Genomic DNA, 23150 nt, shown 5'->3' on the forward strand with positions numbered 1-23150 from the left:
AAAATGTAGCCCCGAGCTAACTATACAAAAATCATTTATAATACACCTTAAAAAATTGAATAAATAACTTTTAAATTTACATTTAAATAACTTTTATTAGAAACTCTTTAAATAACGTAGACGAAATTTTTCGGTTTAAATGTAGAAACTTTACTTCCCTAATCGCCTTAGAAAAAGTATTTGAGGCTAAGCTACAGACTAAATTTTAAAGTAACATCTTATAGAATAAAACGTTTAGACTTAGAAATTATGTTTTAACAATGGTTATGACATAATTTCTTAAATTTCGAACATATTTGGTTTAACGAAGCAATTGTAATGAATTCTTATATTTGAAAAACTATGCATATTTAGCTATATATTGTACAATAAATCTAATTTTGACATCATAATCTTCACGAGTACGCGTAAAACGTATGCCTACAATGCGAAATGTTTGTTTAATATTGGAATTTTTAAACCTAATGAGTGAAAATATTTATTGTGATGTATTAGTCATGAGTATGGACAAGAATATTTTATGATTCAATATATCAATTTATAAAATTTTACTCAGTTTTCTATTTTTTTATATAATATGAGTAAACAATACACAGAACAATAACAATACTGTGTCTACGGTAATAAAATACAAATAACGTAAGTCATCATATTACTATTTAATAATTATAAAATAGCCCACTTATAGGCTACGATATGATCTTTGAAAATTAAGAAAAACGTGTTTGTATTATTAAAAAATATTTTTTTCACTAAATGTGTGAGTCGACCAAAATAATTTCTTTGCATTCCTTTTTGACTTTCTGCGTTTCGAAATAAAGTCGTGGGAACAGCATGTCCTCTATAAACTAAAATATTCATAAAACTCATTTTATCTTTTAAAAGCGGTATATATTATTCCATGTAACGTTACAAAATTTCATTTCAATTTCATTCGGAAATATGTAAAGGTTGTCGTAAATCAATATTACGTTCTAATAATATCCCGTCTTTAGAAATCTTTATAACGAACATGTTACATACACAAACTCTAAATCAATAGATAGTATACAAGCCACGTTCAAACCTAAAGATAACTTCGACAGAGTTAATTGTGACAACGACAACTTCTCACAACTAAAATCACCATTTCCCAAACTTACAATTGTCATTACTGAATTACAATTAGCAAGAGTTTCGCAGATTTATCATATATATATATATATATATATATATATATATATATATATATCATAAATCTATAGTTTAGTCGTTTTTTTTTTAAATAAATTATTTAATAACCATTGCTCTGTTATGAGACGGGTTGATCGAAATAAGGTCTTCGTTTTTATATTCAACACAAATTGTCATACTGTCAAAAGGCGCAAATTGTTTTTCTCTGTGATACAAAGGAAAATTATAATTAGATTTGAATAAGTTTCCAAAAATTTTCAAAGTACGATAATTATTTTACACTTGCTAATTTTATAGAATTTTCTCTACATCGTTTTTTTTATAAGATTCCATTATATTATAAAGGTAAACTTAGTTTTATTCATAATTTATCAATATACATAAAATTATACTGCTATAATGATTCATTTCTTAGGATAACTTAAATTAATGTAAAATAAATCCTTTATAAAAAATCAGTCTCCAACAAGACAAGCTGATGACGTTTCGAATCTTTATTAAATTCCAAACATTAATTTCAATTTTCTACCCTCGAATCTCCGTATCTATTTCCATAAGGTCTGATTTATATTTATTATTTAACGTAAAAGTTCTAGCTAAAAGATAATATTACAAGAGCTCCGAAAACATCACAACTGTGTATACGAATTTTCGTTCCAAGAAATGTTTATATACTGTTCAGGCTTAAAGAGGTTTATCTTCACTAAAACTAATAACATCAACCTCTATACTACGAACGTCAGGAAGCATGAAGTTAACGGGATGATATGCCAATAGTATTGAAATTTTAAACAATGTGTTCATAGATGTAAATTATCAATACAAAACCTGTCTGTCAGTTTATGATACGAAAAATATAACATCGTCATGAATGTTTGAATGGGAAATCTAATAGTTACATTTTGAAATAAACTTAAATTTTATATGATATAGTAAGGCTTCGTACATCGAACGGCAACGATGGACTCTTTGTAGGACCATTTTATTGTCCATCTGTTTATTAATATGTTCTTCTATATCAAATACTGCGTGTAGCTTTTTGGAGCAACAGACGAGTAAAACTTCTTAGTCACAGCAATCCAGGACTAAAGTCGTTTATGCTTAGTTTACTCCTCATATGAGAAAACTAGGACGAAAATTAAATGCTACAGGCAAGTTACCCGTCAATCTAAAATTATTAAATTTGAAACAAAGTAATTTAATACAATAAAAGTAAATAATAGAATTTATAACTGTACTGTTCTCAGGATATTATATACATATTTACCTTGTTTACCAAATAATTACATATATATATAAACTAATAAATTCGATAAGTGTTACTAAGACTTCAAGTCATAATCACTAATAAAGAAACATTTAGACTGCAGATCAAGCTTAGACAAGCTTGATCTGCAGTCTAAATGTTTTTTATTTGAAATAAAATATAAAAAACCTGAATAGCTATTGTTTGAATGAAGTCAAGTTCAGTCTTGTTATGTTAAGCACGCGGGTTGAATGTTTCTCAAGTATGACTTGTACTAGTTAATTTATCTTATAAGCGGAGTTTTTAACTTGAACATATTCGCTCACTGAACATGGTACTGAAGGTTATAAAACTTAGATATTTATGTGTACCTGTACCTTCATTAAAACAATAATTTATAATTTCTGGGATTTTGTGGAACACAATTACATTAACTATAACATGTTTAAAATATCTAATAAATTATAGTCTTTCCTTTTACTTCTTACAAATCTTCACTAAGGACAATAATTATGAGAAATAGTAGTTAGAAAACACACTAAGTGACATAAAATATGAGCAGGCTTTTAAAGAAAGATTGGACATCGTTCAGTTTGGAAAGAGTCCATTTATACTTAAACCTTTTTCACGACGCAACTTCCTCGTTTGTATTGAAGTTTCACGCAAACTATTTATGACTATAACAGAGCGTGTTTCATCCAGTTAAAGTGGTTAAAACATATATCAATACTGTAAATGAACAACTACAGTTCTACAGTTTTTAAATCAAAAAATAAAAAGTGGTTTTACGTTTCATCACTCGGAAAGCAATTTCCATAAAAATTCTATTAGTTCTCAGATAAAGTTGTGACTATGCACCAAACTGAAATTATATATGAATGTGAATTTTAAACTGTCTATAAAATAGAATTTATAACACCACGGGTGTTTTACCGTTTTATCAAATCATACCTTTGAAATAATAGTATTTCAAAGGTATGATTTGATATTTTATTACGAACTTCTAAAGAATATGAATATCCATCTTCGTTATTATTTACTTATTATGTATCATCATTTGCCGACTTAGTCATATCCATTTAAATGTCAACAGTTATTAATAGATTTATAGTATATATCGGCGCAAGCAGCTTCAATGACGGATGCAACATGGAAATAACTGGCACCAATTATTATAACAACTTATTGGTCGTCGTTACTATTGTTAAAAGTAAAACGAAATCAAAGAGAATAGAACTATGTTTGAATTCTGGTTTAAATATGACGTCTGGACGCACGAGAGGGGACGGCAGAGTTCAGCGAGTGCGGAGCATAAAGAACCTTCGAGAAATACAAGAACATTTAGAAGAATTGACGTTTCATTTTAAAATATCTGGAACTTACTGAAACAAGTGACATTAGAGACGCCAGCGAGGCTGGCGTCCTGTCTTTAAAATAATGAATTTATAATAAAATCCGATATCAGAAGTGGGATCGCTCCTGTGATCAGTTACTGCCGGTCTTAGTGTATTTGTAAATCCTGATCCAGCTCAAGAAAATAATCATCCGGAGAACTTGCGTAATGAAGAACGCTCCTCAGTCTTTTATGCAAATGATGTCAACAATGCAGAGCGTGACCGAACGTTTGCTACTAATAAAAAACAAGGGATACGATTAAAATTACTAACAAGATTTTTTGATCCCGGTGATAGTGTGTGTGTTCGGGATTGATTCAAACGCATCTTTACGGCTGTAAATACGTACCAAATCAGTAACTACGACATTCGAATTAAAGTCTTTTAAAGGAGCGAGCTAGAAAGTGTGCAGACGATTGGTTAGTTGCAACATCTACACAAGAGGCATTACGTGAGACCATAGGTAACATTTGTTATTATCCTTTGAGCTAACCTCGTGTCCATGATGTATTCTGAAGAGAACCATGAGATTCTGTAGGGAAGGCTTGTGGTACCGTGACAAGACAATTATACACCACAGATCTGGAGAGCGTGACCTCTGAGCTAATCGCGTGTTACCCTTGAGCTAACCACGGGTCCTTGATGTATCCATAAGAGAACCATGAGATTCCGTAGGGATGCCTTGTGGAGCCGTGAGAAGACAAGTCTACACCACAGATGTGGAGAGCGTACCTCTGAACTAATCGCGTGTTACTCTTGAGCCAACCACAGGTCCTTGCTGTATCCTTAAGAATACCATGAGATGACGTAGGGAGGCCTTGGGAAGACTTGAGTAGAAAGGTACTCACTCGATCTATAAGAACTTGCATGATTTTAATATCAAACTACTGAGACCATTGCTTTATTTAAATACGACAATAGACATACTCTTCACAGTAATATTTGCAACATGTCTGGTTAACACACGGCAGTGCCTCTACAAAAACGATGCTGTAATTCAAACGAAAGCATACTCGACTCCAAAATCCTGATAAAATACATCTATTGTGAATATAACTAATTTCTGTTCCTTTTCTGCTAACCGTGGTCATGCGTTTGAATCGTGTTTCCGACGGGAATAAGGAGATCACGCCCAATTTTAATTTAATACCAACTGGTAAATGTACTCTTAAATAAAATGCAAGATCGCAGTGGTGCGTTATACAAGAATCAATTGCAAATGATATCTCTGGGTGTAGAAAACAAATCGTAAACTATTTGCGTGGATTGAGATCGGACCTTACTATTTCAATGAAAAGTTAAATAGTTATTAATGTAGAAATAATTTTCTATAGTTCCAGGTTTTGAAACGACTGCTGATATATTAACCGGAGCAGATTTATTACGTGATAAGAATACATGTGGAAAATTTAGTATCCTTGCCGATGTTTTGCACATACGAACAAGTCAATTATGCTTTGACAGTTTAGATTACAATTCAACAATCAGTCCGTTTAAATCGAAGTAATGCATCAACACATTCAAAACAGGATGGTCGAGGCGGAGAGAAGATACAAAGCTAGGTTTTTGAGAGGTCGAGCTACGATTAAAAGATTCCAGAAGGGAGATATTGTAATAATGAAAAAATATAGCCCCAGAAATCGGATATCCCTATATTTAAAATTTTGTGAACTATACAAAATCCAGAAAATAATTGAGAATGATTAATATCTTGTAAAGTGATTTTAGACCGTGGATGACTTTGAAATGTGGCACATGACCAGCTACGAATGTGGCACATGACCAGCTACGATGAGACTTCACAGCATCTGAGGGACGACACAGAATTACTAAGCAAGCAGTAAGGTGGACTGTTCGCCTACCTAATAGTTATCCGGTGAGCGTATTTCATTTTGTTCAAATTGCTTCATTCAAACGCATTACCATTAATCATTGCTAGCAATGTGATTGTCTAACACTTAGTTTGAGATATATTACTATAAAAGATGCATTTGGCGTGCGGATCCGAACCATAACAAAAAAAAATTATAATAATAAATAAAAAAAAAATAAAAAAATATTGTACATGGGTGGAGACGTCTTACGCCAAACAAATAAAAAAAAAAAAAAAAAAAAAAAATTTATGTAGACGGGTGGAGACGTCTTACGACAAAAAAAAAAAAAAAAAAAAAAAGAATTGTACATGGGTGGAGACGTCTTACGCCAAACAAATAAAGAAATAAAAAAAAAAAAAAAAAAAAAAAAAAAAAAAAAAAAAAAAAAAAAAATAAAAATAATATTGTAGACGGGTGGAAACGTCTTACGAAAAAAAAAAAAAAAAATATTGTACATGGGTGGAGACGTCTTACGCCAAACAAATAAAGAAAAAAAAAAAAAAAAAAATATTTTAGACGGGTGGAAACGTCTTACGAAAAAAAAAAAAAAAATGTCCATGGGTGGAGACGTCTTACGCCAAACAAATAAAAAAAAAAAATAAATAAAAAAAAAAAAATGTGGAGACGTCCTATGACATGTTATGAGTGTTCGTGTGATGCCCCAAAGCCATAAGTAGATTAAATAATTGGACCTGATATTATGATTTCGTCTCACGATGAGTCGTAATAAACAACGTAACCCATACGACCACAACAAATTTGTTAACCATAACTATAACAATATAAAGTTATCTAGGTTTACTGTGGAAGTACCTAGACTACATAAGTATCTCTCTGTTATCACAGAAAACAATGCAGAGCACGCATCAGTATAACCGTATCGGCATGACTTCGGACGATGAAGCATCAATTCTTGAACCTGGCCCATCTACTCTACGAGACCTGCAACGGGTACGAGAACATTACGAAAGCTAAGCAAGAGAGAACACATCACCAGGCAGGTGCAGAGCACGCACCGCCTGCCAGAATGGCCGTATCGGCGCAAGCAGCTTCAATGACGGATGCAACATGGAAATAACTGGCACCAATTATTATAACAACTTATTGGTCGTCGTTACTATTGTTAAAAGTAAAACGAAATCAAAGAGAATAGAACTATGTTTGAATTCTGGTTTAAATATGACGTCTGGACGCACGAGAGGGGACGGCAGAGTTCAGCGAGTGCGGAGCATAAAGAACCTTCGAGAAATACAAGAACATTTAGAAGAATTGACGTTTCATTTTAAAATATCTGGAACTTACTGAAACAAGTGACATTAGAGACGCCAGCGAGGCTGGCGTCCTGTCTTTAAAATAATGAATTTATAATAAAATCCGATATATACAATAGAATTAGCCCTACAGTTATTCCTGTTTGTGTGAAAACTTTTCCAAAGTTAAAGACAAGATAAAGATAATAAAATAGTAAAAGATAATAGAATAGCGTCGTATAAATTGTACAGTACCAGTTACAATAAAAAATATCATAACGTTGGTGGAATTTCAAACTAAAATTAATTATTTCTTTTTATTAGACGTGGAGTTATTATTTTTCAATCCTATTATTCAAATTAAAAAATATTTCGAATCCCTTTGACACCTGATTTAAAAACGATGAAAAATCTTCAAAGCAGTATAAAATAAATCTTTGGATGAATAAAGTCAAGGTCAAATATAAAATTTACTCCTTTATTAAAAACGGTTAAAGGATGTGATTCCTTTTTGTTTGCGTGTATATAAATCGGTTAAATTGAGTAAATTTATCTTATTGTACTTAAAATTTCATTTAAATTTTCCTTTTTTTTATTTCAAATGACTATATCAAAAACAATATGTTATCAGAATTTTTAGTTATAAACACTGTAACTCGTAACTCTGCCCTACTTTTCATTTGTATAAAATATTTATAACAATTAAAAAATTTACTTTTCATTGACCACACTTCAAATGAATTATACATTGTTTAGACGAAAAATAATTTTATTGATACGTAATTAGATTGGATTGGTAAACAATACAACAATACATTTACGATTACAATATGTACTTATATATCGAAAACCGTAACTGGTCCACATTTCACGTCGATCGATCACAGGTCAATCTATCATTTACAATGGAAAAGATTAAATAACAGAGAAGTTGGTCAATTAAAACAATGACATGTGTTTTTTTAATAAATAAATATTAAAATGTATTATAATTTTATATTTTTAGTATCTTGTTATAATATTAATTAATTAAAATTTCGTTGGACGTATAAATTCATAACAATTTTTTTTGTTATACGTTTATATTAAAATACGTTTTATAATATATACACTGGAAATTTTTTATTGCAATACAATTAAATTCGTTTCAAAATATCTTTTAATAAATATTATTTTTATTTTCGTTTAAATATTTATATAATTTTCATGGAATACGAAATAAAAAACTTTTTTTATTTCAATTTTATATGAACGCTATATTTCACGAAACCATCGTATTACTTACCATCTCATTGTTATACTTTTCATTATAATATTCGGCCCATAAAAGTTTTTTATTACAGCCAACACTCGAGAACTCAAACAGATTTATTGTAACTACACAGTTTTTTAAGTTCCATCAACAATTTCGTGGTCGGTCATTTTTAATAAGTGAAAAATAAAAATCCACAATATAAATACGTAACTAAGTAGGGAGATGGTTACGGCGTAGCCAGGTTCCGTGTGAACGGCGTAGCGCTTGGTTATCAACTGACGCTACGAGTTCTACACCGTAGCGTACGTCATCTACTACGACTTCAAAATTTTAGAAGCTGTGGTTTATTATAAATAATAATTATTATAGATATAATATCTTGTAAGAAATCCTAAGATAAAATTACTTTTTCTCCTAACTGGTGAAGTACGGACATATCACGCACAAAAGAACATTGTATTTTATCGAAAAAAATATTTTTTTACGTGTGAATATATCTATATTATGAATTATATAAATGGCTACATCAGATATAGTCATCTTAATTGATCTAACACATAAATTGTATACTCGTACTAGGTTATGAGTTTGTTAATATTTCACTCATTATAGCCAGTAAATATGTTATTCCGAAATTAAAAAGGAAGGTAATACATTCTTGTAATTCTAAATGAATATTTTTTTACAAACAACATTTCAAAATAATGAAATTTAAAATAAAATCTGAAACAAAATCGCGGTCTTCTTATTTTGTTCAAACTTAGTCTTGTTTATTTTTAATCAAGCACTTTATTCATTGGATTTGATTTCCAATTAGTTGATGACTACATTTGTGTAAGTTATTACTAATTGTATGGACATTTAGCATTACTGACATGGCTGATACGTGTATACCATGACTCTTAAATTCCAAGGAAACTGTCATTTAGTAAAATTTGTTATATTACAGAACACCCATATTAAGTCACATTCTGACAAATGTTCTATAACTTTTGTATCCACTCGTAATTTAAATATAATAATTCTCAGCATTACGATGACAAATTTAAATTAGTACATCAATATATAATGGAGGGAGATAGAGCTAACTGTCGGTAACATAATATGTAACTACAATAAAAAAAATGCCTCAAGGAATTGACTGATATATTTCACTTGTTTTTTATTCGTAATATTATTAAAATTAGTGATAATGTAGAAATAATTACAACCAGTAATTAATACGTTATTGTGACAAAGCAAACAGAAACTGAGAGACTTGAAATCGATGTGATATAACTTGTGATGTAAATAAGCGAAGTAGTTATTAAAATTAACAATAATTTTATGTCAATGTTTTTCATCATTGATTCATAGCTTTAACCATTTTATGGAATAAAACTTTTTTTTTCCGATTATGCTTCATTTTCTAGAAATTATATTGATCATTTATCTGTTATTTATCGGATTGACCAAGCATGAATTAATCTCAGATGTAAATTCATCTTTAGAAGGAGATTGGCAACGCCTCATTGAATATCCGAGCCCGTCTATGATTGTATTATTGACACACAAATTGTTGGTTATAGAGGTTAACTGCAGATAAGATTAAAGCTATTATATGGGTTGCCATTTACAATCAGAAGGCTGTTCGCCATGTTACTCAATCTATGACTCGAGATTTAGACATGCAGATATGTATGTAGGCATCGTTAGTAAATTGTAAAAAACGTAAAAGGAAATTTTTACGTTTTTTTGTTTTAATTTACCATCTGAAATAACGAGCTGAATTGTTGGGTTGCAAAATAACCCAAAAATTCAGAGCATGTGATTTGATAAATTGTGCGTCCTAATTTGAGAGACTTCGTGGTGACGTCATATGAGCAAGTATTTTAATTTATTTAATGAAATTTCGTTTATAACACTTAGTGTAACATATGTAAATTTTAAATACAAATAAACTTTTACAATAGAAAAGTATTACTGAATAAATATTTATACGAACAGAATACGCGAAATGATTTTATTGCAAGCAGATTAGACGTAGAGCAATGTATAGGTTTAATTAATTCATACTTCTGAAAAGAAATTTACGAAAAAAATGTAAGAAAATAAGTAGATTTCAACCACGGATAAAATTTTATTCATAATATATATTTATAATATATACGTATGGGTTCCCATTAAAAATGAAACTTAAATATTCTGAGATATTCAAAAATTAAAGTAAATAAAGATGGTATTCCTTTATTTTCTACTGGAATATCTCAAAAATGAACTCATACAGTGAACAAAATCTGTGACGACACATACAAAACAATGTTAGAGAATGCTTGTTATTCAAATATGGAGATGTTACCGTGTCTTTTCATGGAACAAACTGACCTATATCCACGGCACCGGAGAAGTGCTCTGTTTATTGAATAGCCTGTCTTATATTTTTGAATATATATCATATACATTCTCTTTTAAAGTGATCAATACTATACGGTATTATGTACTTTTAATTGAAAAATAAACACAAAATAATTTTATTCAATAAAAGCTTTTCTTTAGCACTTAATTAATATTTTGATATGCATTCACTCTTGTGTAATATATAAAAGAGGGAAAAGTTTCTAGGGTGGAAATTTTGAAAGAAAAGAAATATAAAACTTTATTAAGTACCACTGGGAATGAATGTAAGTCGTAAAACACAAAATAAACAATACTTTTGTAACAACTTTTTTTAACATGGTGTTTTTTATAAATGAAGTTAAGTAAAATTAGAATTTCTCCAAATTATGCAGTGCACTTATTCAATCAAGATTCAATAGACATAACATAGTTTCTTTTATAATTCCTATTATATTTTATTTCTAGACAACATCATTTAACAGTAAGCGATATAGGCTATAAGCAACAAATCGTAGTACATTTCATATGAGAAACTAAAATGTATTTTTGTATAGAGGACCTATTACTTGAACAAAAGAAATCGATTACTTTAAACAGACACACTTATGTGTGCCATTGGAATTATATGCACGTTGATACCAATATATAAAATAAAAATAGGTGTGATTTTCATAATTTTGTTTTCGTAAACTTTCAGATTTCATACAAATAATCACGTTCCAATCAATTGTGATCTTATTGGCACCATCGCACTAAGGATGTCTCTACTTATAGACATCCTTGTAGAAACGCAAGTTATATTCGATGCCTCCTTTTAAAACATATTAATTTCTATAAATTCTAATATGTAGTAGTATATTTATATACATACACAACTAATACTCATCGGTCTGGTAAATCGGTTTATATTTTGCAATTTATATTAATCCGATTCGAATACATTCATTTCAGGTTAGGAATAGCTTCCATTGAAATTAAATTGAAATGTGAAGAACCTTTTGTATGTGACTCCCTATGCCTGTTGTTGGCGTATCGTAAAAACCTTGGATAATTTTTCCCGAGAGGATCTTTACAGAAGCTCTTATCCTTTTAAGGAAATTGTTAACCTAAAAATTTAATCACTTTCACATTATATTCATTAAAATTAATTTATAAATAAATATAAAAGTTTTGTTAACTAAATATTTACATATATTTTATAAATTAGATGCAAAAATTACTCTCTTTAAATATTATAAAGTAAAGTTTAAAACTGAGTAATAAATTTTGATTTGGTTGCTCATACAAAATTTTTTTTTACAAAATATAAAAACTTTCACATCCAACATATGTATGTACGTTTATTTCAAGTATTTCATCAACTATTTCCTCGGTTATCAATCTTTAGACGGTGTGTTAATAGGAATATCTAAAGTCCGTGTAACAATTGTAGTGAGCTACACTCCAGAACATTTTACTAAGGTCGACTCCAACAACAGGACTTTACACGAGAAACCTGAGAAAATGTAATCGATTTACTATATGCAATATTTAATTTAAATAAACATCGAATTGAATGTGCTAAAATAATAAAAAAATCATCTTTTACGACCTACTTATCACGACATTACATTATTTGTATAATACAATATTTTTGTTTTTTCATACCAAGCAAATTGAAGTGAATTTTATTCAAACCGAACTTGAAGGAAATTTTAACTCAATAGGTTAAGATACTTTTCTCAAAATTGGATTGCAAGATTTCACTCGAACAGTATAACAGTTACGTATGCACATAAATTGCTAGTTGAATAAAGGCTCGTAAAAATTTGTATAATACTTATATTATAAAAATTGTTATCTTCGTAAACACAATATGGTCTTAGTAAAGAATTGAAGATTTCTTTAAATAACATAGACATGTTAAGAATTGGGATTATTTCGAGGAAGCCCTATATGGACCAGTTAAAAAATAATGAATTTATAGTGATATTCCGATTTTCGATATGGAAACCTCAAATTGCTGGCCAATTTGCCACGTCTCTGGTTTTTTACCTTTTACTTCACGAGGTTGATTCTATTTTGAGTCTCCTAGTCAACCATATCATACCTATACTAAAAGATAAAAAACTGACAAATACTAATACTTTTCAGTAAATGTTGTCCTTATTCATATATACTTCTGAAAATAGATTAAATTTTGAGAAGATTTATAATTATTTTTTGGACGATATCACCCAAAAAATATATATAAATGTAACCAGAAAAATAAATATTAATATAATTAAAATGCCAAGATTATTTGGTTAAAAATTATTTGGTTTGTCATTAAAATTTTGAAAATAAAAAAAAATGTCTTATCAGATAAATGGTACATAGATTAATGTTAGAACGTCTCAATATTTTTTTTTATTATATAAAATCTATTACATTTAGAAAATTTCAAATTTGTACTTCTATGAAGAATAAATAATGAAAAATGATTAACAATCCCATACATCTTCATATTAAAAATATATTGTGAATATAAGACTAAAAACAACAGAAATCACTAATTACAGTGTCTTGTATTAAATTGATATATGTACTTCACTTGATTGTTTTGTATTCTTTACTGTAATTGTAGGCTGTACTCTCATATAGTTTTGTTTACTGTAAACACAATAATGAACAGAAAACATTAACCTCTAGAATTAATAGGTTTTTCATAGTTATACATGACATTCTATCTATAATTTCTTTGTTAGTAATAAAAAAAAACTTAATATTTTCAAAACTTTCTTTTTATTGAACGAGTTATATTATATTTTTTAAGTGTGATTCGATTGTTTATGATTGATAGCAAAATTGTCAAAAGTGTCCACGAAAACTGTACTTCATCATTATCATTGACATTCCTCCGTCTAAGTAAAACAATCTATTAGCTATTAGATTATAAACATATTTAATTCTAAATAATCTGACTGGAGATTACTGTGAAAGCTCCCTTAAGGGAATTTTTATTAAATTTATTATATTCATTACAAATATATTTTGGTTGAAATAAAAATAACAAAGTTTTAAAATTACACTAAGTGCTAATAAACATTTAAATTCTTTTGTCACTTTGTTGCTTACTAAATATGTGGACACCTATGATATCTTCAATATTTTTTGGAAGTCAGAGAAATTTATTATAATTTTATTAGACGAGTTTGGCTTCTTCTGTGAAATAAGTTTTGAGGTCATGTTTTGCATATTATCTTCTGTGAAATTCGTAACTAGATGCATTTTTTGTGGATTATTATTACCTATAACAGTGCTAACATCACTGTCACTACAGAGTTCGATTATATGCAAATCAAAATCTTCTAATAATAACAAAAAAAAATATTTTTATTTATAAAACCGTCTAATTCCTTGGGGTAACTTTTAAAATTGTATGAGGTATATCAGAAAAGGTCTAAAAACATAGCAATAACAATGTTACCATCGTAAACTTTCTATAAAAATTGTATAAATGAATTTTTCATATACTATCAAAGCAATTTGATTAAAACCATTTGCTGTCTGATTAGATAATATTAGAACATGTTCATAATTCAGTTTTCTTTTCAAATAATAAATCCATTAATAACTTAATGTATTTATATACTTACAGTTTCACTCTTTAAATATGGAAACATGATTAAATTTGTCTCAAAGAACTCATATTTTGTAAGGTATTTTGTATCACTAGATTAAGGAGTAGTTAAAGAACTATTTTAGAACTATTTAAAAAAATGTATTAACGAATCGGACTTATGTATGTAGTTGAAACAGCTTTTGATTCTTTTAAATTTGGTCTTTAATAAAAAAAAATGGATCTTTAATTTAAAAGGCATAAAATACACAATTGAATTTATTAAACGTAACTAATTTCTTAAAATTGAAAAAAAATATTTGATAGTAAAATATTGCGAATATTATTCGTATAACGGATAATATTTTATAAGTTTAACAATGCGAACAAGACTTGAAAAACTTTCATAAAACTATAATCGAACACAAAATTGAAGAATTTTTGTGCGGAGCGATTTGAGTATTTTGAAATATTATTTCGTTATCGCATATTCCGAATTTTTTTTTTTTTTAATTTGTACACTAACTGCTTCTCATAAATTAAGAATTGTTTCAAATCCAAATAGTTTTTATAAAAAACTTGCAATTTTTTAATGAAAATATTCTACCTCTTTTGAACACGGCATAGTGTCTGAATCTTGGAAACTTGCCAAAGTGGTAACCGTAACTAAGAACGGAAGCTGTGCAGACCTGCCAATTATCTTCCAATATCAATTACCTTTATACTCAACAATATTACAAAACATACTTTAAACCTACGAATCATAATGCATCTGGAATACGATGATCTTAAATGAAACTAGTATTATTCGGATTTACTACGCGGATTTTATTATTTAAAAACTACATAATCCCGACGTTTCAGTTACTTTGCAGCAACCGTGATCACGGGCAGACGAGGTGACGAGGGCCCGTGATCACGGTTGCTGCAAAGTAACTGAAACGTCGGGATTATGTAGTTTTTAAATAATAAAATCCGCGTAGTAAATCCGAGTAATACTAGTTTCATTTAAATGAATACTCGCGAAAATCTTAGATCTCATTATACGATGATCTTCTTAATGACCGACTTTCATTAAAATTGGTTGGCTATGAATTTTATGGTGAACAATAAATAATTATGAAGGAAGTTCTAGAAGAAAACGGCTGAACTCTAGCAGGATCACTTGACGTCTTAAAGTTTTCAACAGAGTACGGCAGCTTTATTCATAATCTTTGGAATGCACTGATCAGCTTCAGTTATTAGATATTGAACTATCCTCAAATCTTAACTATGAGCGGTTCATTAAGTGAAAAGGAAAGTGAAAAAGTTCGGCAGTTCTAACACAGCTTCTGTTCCAAAATCCAGGTCCAGACGTGAGTAGAACACCTATAGTACACCTAGATAGGTACTGAAAAATGTCACCGCATTGCTTTGGGCTCCCTGAAGAGACGTCCAAAAAAGGTTATTGGTGACCGTGATTTAGTTAAGATTAATGTAATCTGCCTTAATAACAGGTATATATATAGAGGTATAATTGGGGTGTTTTGGTTTTTCATAGGATAGGGCTTGGAGAATGTTTGCATTACATAATTGCACGATTTATACCTTCTCCTAAGACCTGTCGGACGACCAGAACTACGGCGCGCGGGTCTCCTCCTTTCATTGTAAACTTTCCTCGCATGATACGAAGCTATACGATTCCCCTTTCTTCATGCTCACCACAAAGCATTTGTTCTATTTCCTTCTAATTATAACTTAGATGTCTTGAAAGCTAGAGTGAATAAGCTGTAACTGATATAGTACGTTCAAGATCTATGGCTTCATTTCCACCATGACTGCTGGAATGGCAGTGGGTGGAATGAGAGTCAACCACTTTCAATTAAAATAGCAATATTTATTTTACCTTAATTATTTAGATTAAAAAATACAAACAGTTAATGATATCTAATATTTTCTCCTGTATTTATTTAAATAAAACTAAGGTTTTCGGATATTACTACGCGTTTTTTATTACTTAACAACAACAAAGACGTTTTGGTTCCATTGCAGCAACCGTGATCACGGACAGATGAGATAAAAGTGCCCGTGATCACGGTTGCTGCAAAGTAACCGAAAGGTCGGGATTATGTTGTCGTAAAATAATAAAAAAGGGCTAGAAATATAAAGAACCTTAGTTTTATTCAAAGAAGAGTTAACGTTTTTGCACGCTTTTATTAGCTATGTTGTATGTATGTACGTAACGGAATCTTTGACCTTAATTTTCACCGGTTTTTAGAAGTCTGAATAATTTAAAACTTTGCATACGTATCAAGGACCGATGGCAATGCAATAATTTGCTAACAGTTTTCTATTATTCTTATTAGGACCGACTTGGTTAATGAATTTACCTCAAAATAAAATTATAATAAAATTAAAATTATTACTAGAATAATTTAATTCAGAGTCAAAAGTGCGGGTCGCATTTGACTACACTTCATATCTCTTCTCTCATTGTATATTGATAGTTGCTACTAGAACGATTGTAACATTCAATATCAAGCACCCCACGCTTTTTACTCTGAATTAAAGTATTCTGTTACTAACTTCACGAACGAATTGTTTGACCTTCTACGAATGTAATATAATTTCTTTGTAATTGAAAATTATTTTCTATTTTTTATTTCGGTTAGCTATAAAAGCTCGATTTTTTTAGTTTTTTCAAGCGATTGTTTATCACAAAATAGTTTTGCTTTATATAAAGAAATACAAGAGCATTGAATACAAAACAATGAACTGTTGCTGGGAAAATATTTTTGTATATTTTAATTTATGACGGGTTGAGATTTATTAAATTGCAAATCTTATAAAATATTGTCTATTTTGTATCAACTTAGTAACACAAACAGAGAAATAAAAATATTTTCGTTCTAGATTTCTATGACTTTCTTACTTTTATATCTTTCTAACTTGGGTTGTTTTGTAGACAGTACTAAGTCTTTGTGGTATTACAGTAATAGTTAAAAAAATATTCAGACGTAACTTCTCAGAATTTCATGAATTCACCGCTATAATGCCGGATCTATCGAGTTGGAGGGAGAGAAGCTTTAACAGTGCTTGGGAATTGCGACCCAGGTGTAGGTTAAATAAGCCCCTAACTAGCTCGCATTAAACGCTCAATTCCATCCTCCAAGCTCGTCTGCCTAGCTAAACAAATTTAAAACGAAGATACTGGGGCTACCTTCGAAGTACTTTCTAAGAATTAATTGATGTTAGTTCTGGACAGTCCCAAGTCTTTTAGTAGGTTGTAGAGAGATATAGCTATTATACCACCCGCTGCCACTTCTACCGTGATCATATTTACAACGAATCTATCTGAAGTGAGTTCGTTAGTAAGCTGGAAATACTTATTGACCTTGATGGCATGATCTTTGGGGATGTCGGTTTCCCAAGGTACTGTAAGCTCTATTAACATAACGCGTTTTAAAATTCGCGAATACATATATATGTCTAGTCTGGAGGCCGACGCACAACTTCAACACCAATATAATGCCTGCATTGTACAAAGTCTAAGTGTAAAATAAAATATTAAAAAAATTATACATTCAAAAATTATAACTGTTTTGGCCAGGCTTTTTTATCATCATGTATTTATGTCCTTCAGTTGAATTTGGTTACCTTATCATTCTGACACTGATACTGTAATTTGTTTTTTAAGTGTAAAATAATATGACGATTCATATTAGGTTTTATTGTAATTCTGTCATACAGATAACTCGATTTCATTATCCTAGATATTTCATTAAAAAATACATAAATCATAATAAAATTCCCTAATTTACAATTAGTCGATTCAAGATAAGCCAATATTGGTCAATTTCTATTTATAGATGTCCTGATAATATTTCGTTAAGGATAATTGGGCAATATAAAAATATTTTTCACATTTATCCAGCTTAATTAAACCTGAACTCTTATGGGAATAGAATCCAAAAGTATTCCAACCTTAATTTTTCATAGTTAATTAGTTGAAATAAACTTAATGACCACATTAATGACACGTAAACGTGGCGATATGACGTCACGTTTAAAATAAATTGCTACTTTAATCACCGATATTAAATTAAACTTATTTCACCTTATTATTTTTGAGTAAATATAAATTTATTTATATATTTTCTTTTATGAATATGCTGAAATTATTAATCAATATTTTAATTCTTGGGACTTATTTAATTAAAATAAAAACGTATAATAATACAGGGAAACAATTATTACGAAACAAGGTTTTCGAGGGTATTCAGAAATAACGAAGCATATTGTTCTGATTATTTTTATTCAGACCAAATGAAATGATTTTCTTATTCAAATTTGGTAACAATATATATTTTAACTATAATTCAAAGATCGTGTATGTATGTGTGTAAAACTCTGTTAGTCAACAAATTTTGTAAGGACTTTAAAACCTAAGCAGAGTATTTACTAAAACAGTGAACAGTAGTATTTTTTTAGATTTTTATTTAGTCGAAGCATTCTATCCCCCTGGCGGATAATTATTACAAATGTCAATACTTTCGGCTTATGAAGAATTAGTTTCTGAATATTTCAGTTAATATATTTATATATATATATATATATATATATTTGTTTATTTGTTTATTTGTAAGTAAGTGAAACAAACAGCATATATATATATATATATATATATAGTAACTGAAATTGATTTCTAAATTTAACAAACTGTTCTTACTTAATACGGCGATTACGAGTTGTGAAAGAAATATTAATTATATAACCCCTGTATTGCTATTTATAGCTATTTAGCTTTTAATTCATTACATTATTAAATTACATAACAAAATGCTCATGAATATTTACAACTCCTTTAAAACAAACTGATATTGTCAGTATTTATTTTTAATTATCCAAAGCTTTGAGAGTTGATGAAATGTAATTTTGTGTCCAAAACGTGTTTTCCCTTTCAACGGTAGGATAATGAATTATTTATGAATTTGAATTCTTACATTCATTAAAAATATCAACTTATTCTTAACTGCATGAAGTTTTCCCTATGTTTTCATTAAATATGCATTTTATTGCGCTTGCATAATGCAGTGGAGGTAATAATTGATTTCTAAAATTCGTTATCTTTATTTTTCCAGTATTGGGATGGAAAAAAAACTTAATTCATTTAAATTTCTGTTAAAAAATTACCTCATTTTTTCCTGATGGCTTTATAACTGGTGAAGGGCTTAATTTATTTCACTCATAAAGTTGTATGACGTGTTTTAAATCATGAAAAGTTATAACATTATTATGTTACCCAAGAAAATTGTTTAAAAACTTTAAAATATCAAAACGGTCTAAACTTCCTTTATTGTGAACTTTTTTACTCTAACTTTAGTCCTAACTTTATATATCCTTTGCTATGAACTTTCAAAACAATCCTGTTTCTTACCAGTTGTCTCAGATTTTTAGAGACATACCATACCGCCTATATAGTTGAGACAAGGATTGAATAATTCTAAAGTAGTGTTATATTATTTTGTGTGGTTCGACAACAAGGACTTGTCAAAAGAATCCATAGTGAGAATTAAGAACGAATTATAATCCTTACTCAGATCCCTGGCATGAATGATTTTTGACATGGTAGGAAAACGGCTGTCGCGTTTATGTTAATATATAACAATCGAGTCCAATAAAAATAGGGAATCAAATAATATATTGTCATATTACGGTGCGTGGGCAGCAGCGATGCCCAATCTTTTAAAAAAGATTTCGAACACATTTTTTTGTTAAATAATAAATATTAAACAACACGTCACATAAAGAAATACGAATCGATATTGCAATCTGAAAAAGTGTTTTATAAACCATAATTAATTGGTATCTCATATCGATAAATATTTAAAAAAATAAAAATATTATACTATATTCAATGCATGAACTTGATTCAAATATTCATTATAGTACATTCGTTTTTTTTTTTCTTATAGTAATTAATCACAAACCTCTATGTAACACAATGTTATAAATGTATTATTGTTTAAATTCCCACCCAGCTCGGCAATTGTTTATTATCATGGTGTTTATTTTGTTGAACTGGGCACTAGCCAGAGTTTATAATCTATATTGAATAGCGATTTCAGTACTGAAATTATTGCAGGACATATCGCTAATGAAATGACGACAATCGGATTGAGCAATTTGCTTTGAAATCCAAGTCGGGATAACCAAGCGGATGTCAGTCAATTACATTGTTATCCTTCTTATCAAAGATACGTTGTTAACTATAATTCTATATGGTAACTTTCCTAGAAGTAACATTGTTGTATTTTCAAATACAGATATTTTCGAAGACAAATTAAACTTTTCTTACTTGCTTTAACTAAGCATTATTAAATTTGATATGAATGAAGAGCTTAAATTAAACCATGTCATTTCACATCTCGTTTGCCCGTGATCACGGTTGCTGAAAAGTAATCGAAACATCGGGAGTATGTAGTTTTAACAAAAAATAAAGCACGCGTAATATATCCCAAAAATATTAGTTTCATTTACATGTCATTGTTTAAAAGAAATAACATTTAAAAGCAACAACCTTTATTTTTTAAACTATTTTATGTCCTTCAAAGGATTCTTAATAGTTAATTCGCAAGGGATTAGAAACAGTCTAATGTAATCATTGTTATTCTTTGTAGAGACATACGAAACTATATATTTTTTTTATCGGTTATACTTTTGCTAAATGTTAAAAACTGTAAACTATAATATGTTAAAATTAATGACACGGCTCGTTTCCAAAATGTAAAATTATGTTTAAATTAATTGAAAGAAACATTTTCTTTTCAGAAGGCTGTCTTGCGAGACAAAGCTTAATATAATGGGTGATTAATTGAGAGAATCGAAGTGTTTTGATGATTAATTAATCCTTAATTATTGAACCGAAGAGATTTGGGAATACGCCCGGAATTAAAATAACTTCATTTTAACCACTTGTAATATCCTTTATTAAAAGCAAAATGTGTTTTGTTTTCTTCTAAATTGATGTAATAATATTCTTTATAACAGAAAAATCTAATTAATGGCGCTATGATAACTCATGTTTTTCTTAAATTGTCAATATTTTGCAAGTAACAAAATTATTGCAGTTAAAGACATCTTCTTTTCAAACTAAATGGTAAACGTAGCTTCAGTTTGTGTCCTGTAATCATGAAAAATGGTAACCAATTAGATGTTTGAAATAGTTCGTGTAATTAACAACTAGTTATTCCGATATTTTTACTGTTTAATATAGCAGACAAGCAATTGTTGAGTATATTTAATTCTTAACACAATAGCAACTGTCAGGTCAGCTCAAACATTTCCATGGTCCAAATCCGATATAATATATTAAACAACAATTGCAACGATCATAACATTATTGGTATTTTGAGATAAGCACTAAAATAACTGAGTTCATTTATTCTGTGCTTTAATTGTTAAATTATAAAATGAAATTGGATGCATCTATTTTAGATACAAAATGGGTTTTCAATTTCTGTACTTGACTATAACTTTTTATAGTACAAGTTCTGAAGAATCTCAATGTTAGTAAATTTACCATTTTAATTTTATCATATTCTTCGTTCTTGCCTAATTTTTGTTTATTCGAAATTTATTTTTAAAATGATGTTATTTAAAAAAATGTTTATGTCTGAATTATGAAATGCGTATGTCCTATATACTCGTATATATAAGAATAATTGATGATATTTAAAAGTAACGTATATTTAGTATAAAGTTCTATCATTTTTAAGTATATAATAAAGCTATTACATCATTACCATGCTTAAAACGTTTGTGGTTCGGAGAAAGCATAACGTCTGTAAAATAAATAAAAATATATTGACACGGAGTAGTTTCAAAAGCTTTATATTATTCAATTATAACTAAAATTTCTGCAAAAATTAATCATTGTTCATATTTTATTCAACATAAGCAAGATATAGTATATATGTGATCGAGGTCGAGGGATGGTGTGGGGCAACCCAAGAGATCAACACAGTATTTATTCAGTAAACACTATACTATGGTACGCCCTGATTTGTTGCATGTTGTCGTGTTGACTTTTATCGCTGCTTCAATCGCCAAACAAGTGCATTATTGAGATACTACGTCTTCTGGATTCTTCAGTGTACTTCCCATTATTTACTCACATTTCACATAACAGTCTTTTGTCAGATCTATCGGTAGCCATACCATAATTTGATTTTGCGCTCTGATAGTCACGGCTTCTTGCACGCTCTAAAAGATTATTATCCAGCTAATTGCTGCTGCGATTTTTAAAGCCAATGTTTGGCGCCTAGGAGATTATTCCTAATTAACAATCTGTCATCTCGAACGGCTTGTATATTTTCTGCCTGTGCTTGGTTTATTTTACAGGCTATCGGTCTCTTTAAATTACATTATGGCATATCAAAAGGCCTTAGCATTTCACATATCTTCTTCTTCGATAATATTTTTTTGACATTTTCTCACCGAGTTTATTTCTTTTAACTGACTTCAAAAAGGGAGAGAGTGTGTTCTCCAATTTCTTAAATACTCTTAGACCGATGAAACAAATTATTTTTTAACTTAACGGTTGCATCCTCTAGGTGGTTCCAGGACTTAGTGATCAGTCATATTTTTCAAATGGGATGTTCTAAAAAATTTGAAAAATCAAAAAAAGATGAACATTTTTGTCAATTTCAGATTCATGAGCTCGACTCTTTCTCATAAGAGATGCACACAAGTAGGATTTTCCCATCTTGAAACAGCTTATCTTTACCTATTTTATAATTACCCAAAAAACAATGTTATTTTTAAGTAAAAAAAAGGTTTCAAAAGAGCGACATAGTAATACAGTATTTAAAAAAATATATACTTAAGTCTCAACTTTCCTTATCTAATAATTAATTTCAAATACCAATTTAAAATCAAATTTTATAAATTAGATTGTTAAAAAATCCAGTTGTAATATCATAGCTGATTAAAAAATCACTGATCATTCGCTTAATTTTTTT

General features: G+C 29.2%; 1 protein-coding gene and 1 long non-coding RNA gene across 2 annotated transcripts in view; one reads left to right on the plus strand and one right to left on the minus strand.

Moving 5' to 3' along the window:
- Nucleotides 1-8458, minus strand: part of LOC116769462 (octopamine receptor) — a 32311-nt gene extending 23853 nt beyond the window's left edge. The window contains exon 1 of the mRNA XM_032660564.2: nucleotides 8223-8458. The gene's annotated coding sequence lies outside the window, so the exon portion shown is untranslated. The remainder of the gene's footprint in view (nucleotides 1-8222) is intronic.
- On the plus strand, nucleotides 3714-5689 carry LOC133319174 (uncharacterized). The gene is made up of 2 exons (XR_009752857.1): nucleotides 3714-5424; nucleotides 5542-5689. It is a non-coding gene; the product is annotated as an uncharacterized LOC133319174 (long non-coding RNA).
- Nucleotides 8459-23150: the final 14692 nt, after the last annotated feature.

The sequence above is a fragment of the Danaus plexippus genome, chromosome 14 (assembly GCF_018135715.1).
Source record: "Danaus plexippus chromosome 14, MEX_DaPlex, whole genome shotgun sequence".
Taxonomy (NCBI): domain Eukaryota; kingdom Metazoa; phylum Arthropoda; class Insecta; order Lepidoptera; family Nymphalidae; genus Danaus; species Danaus plexippus.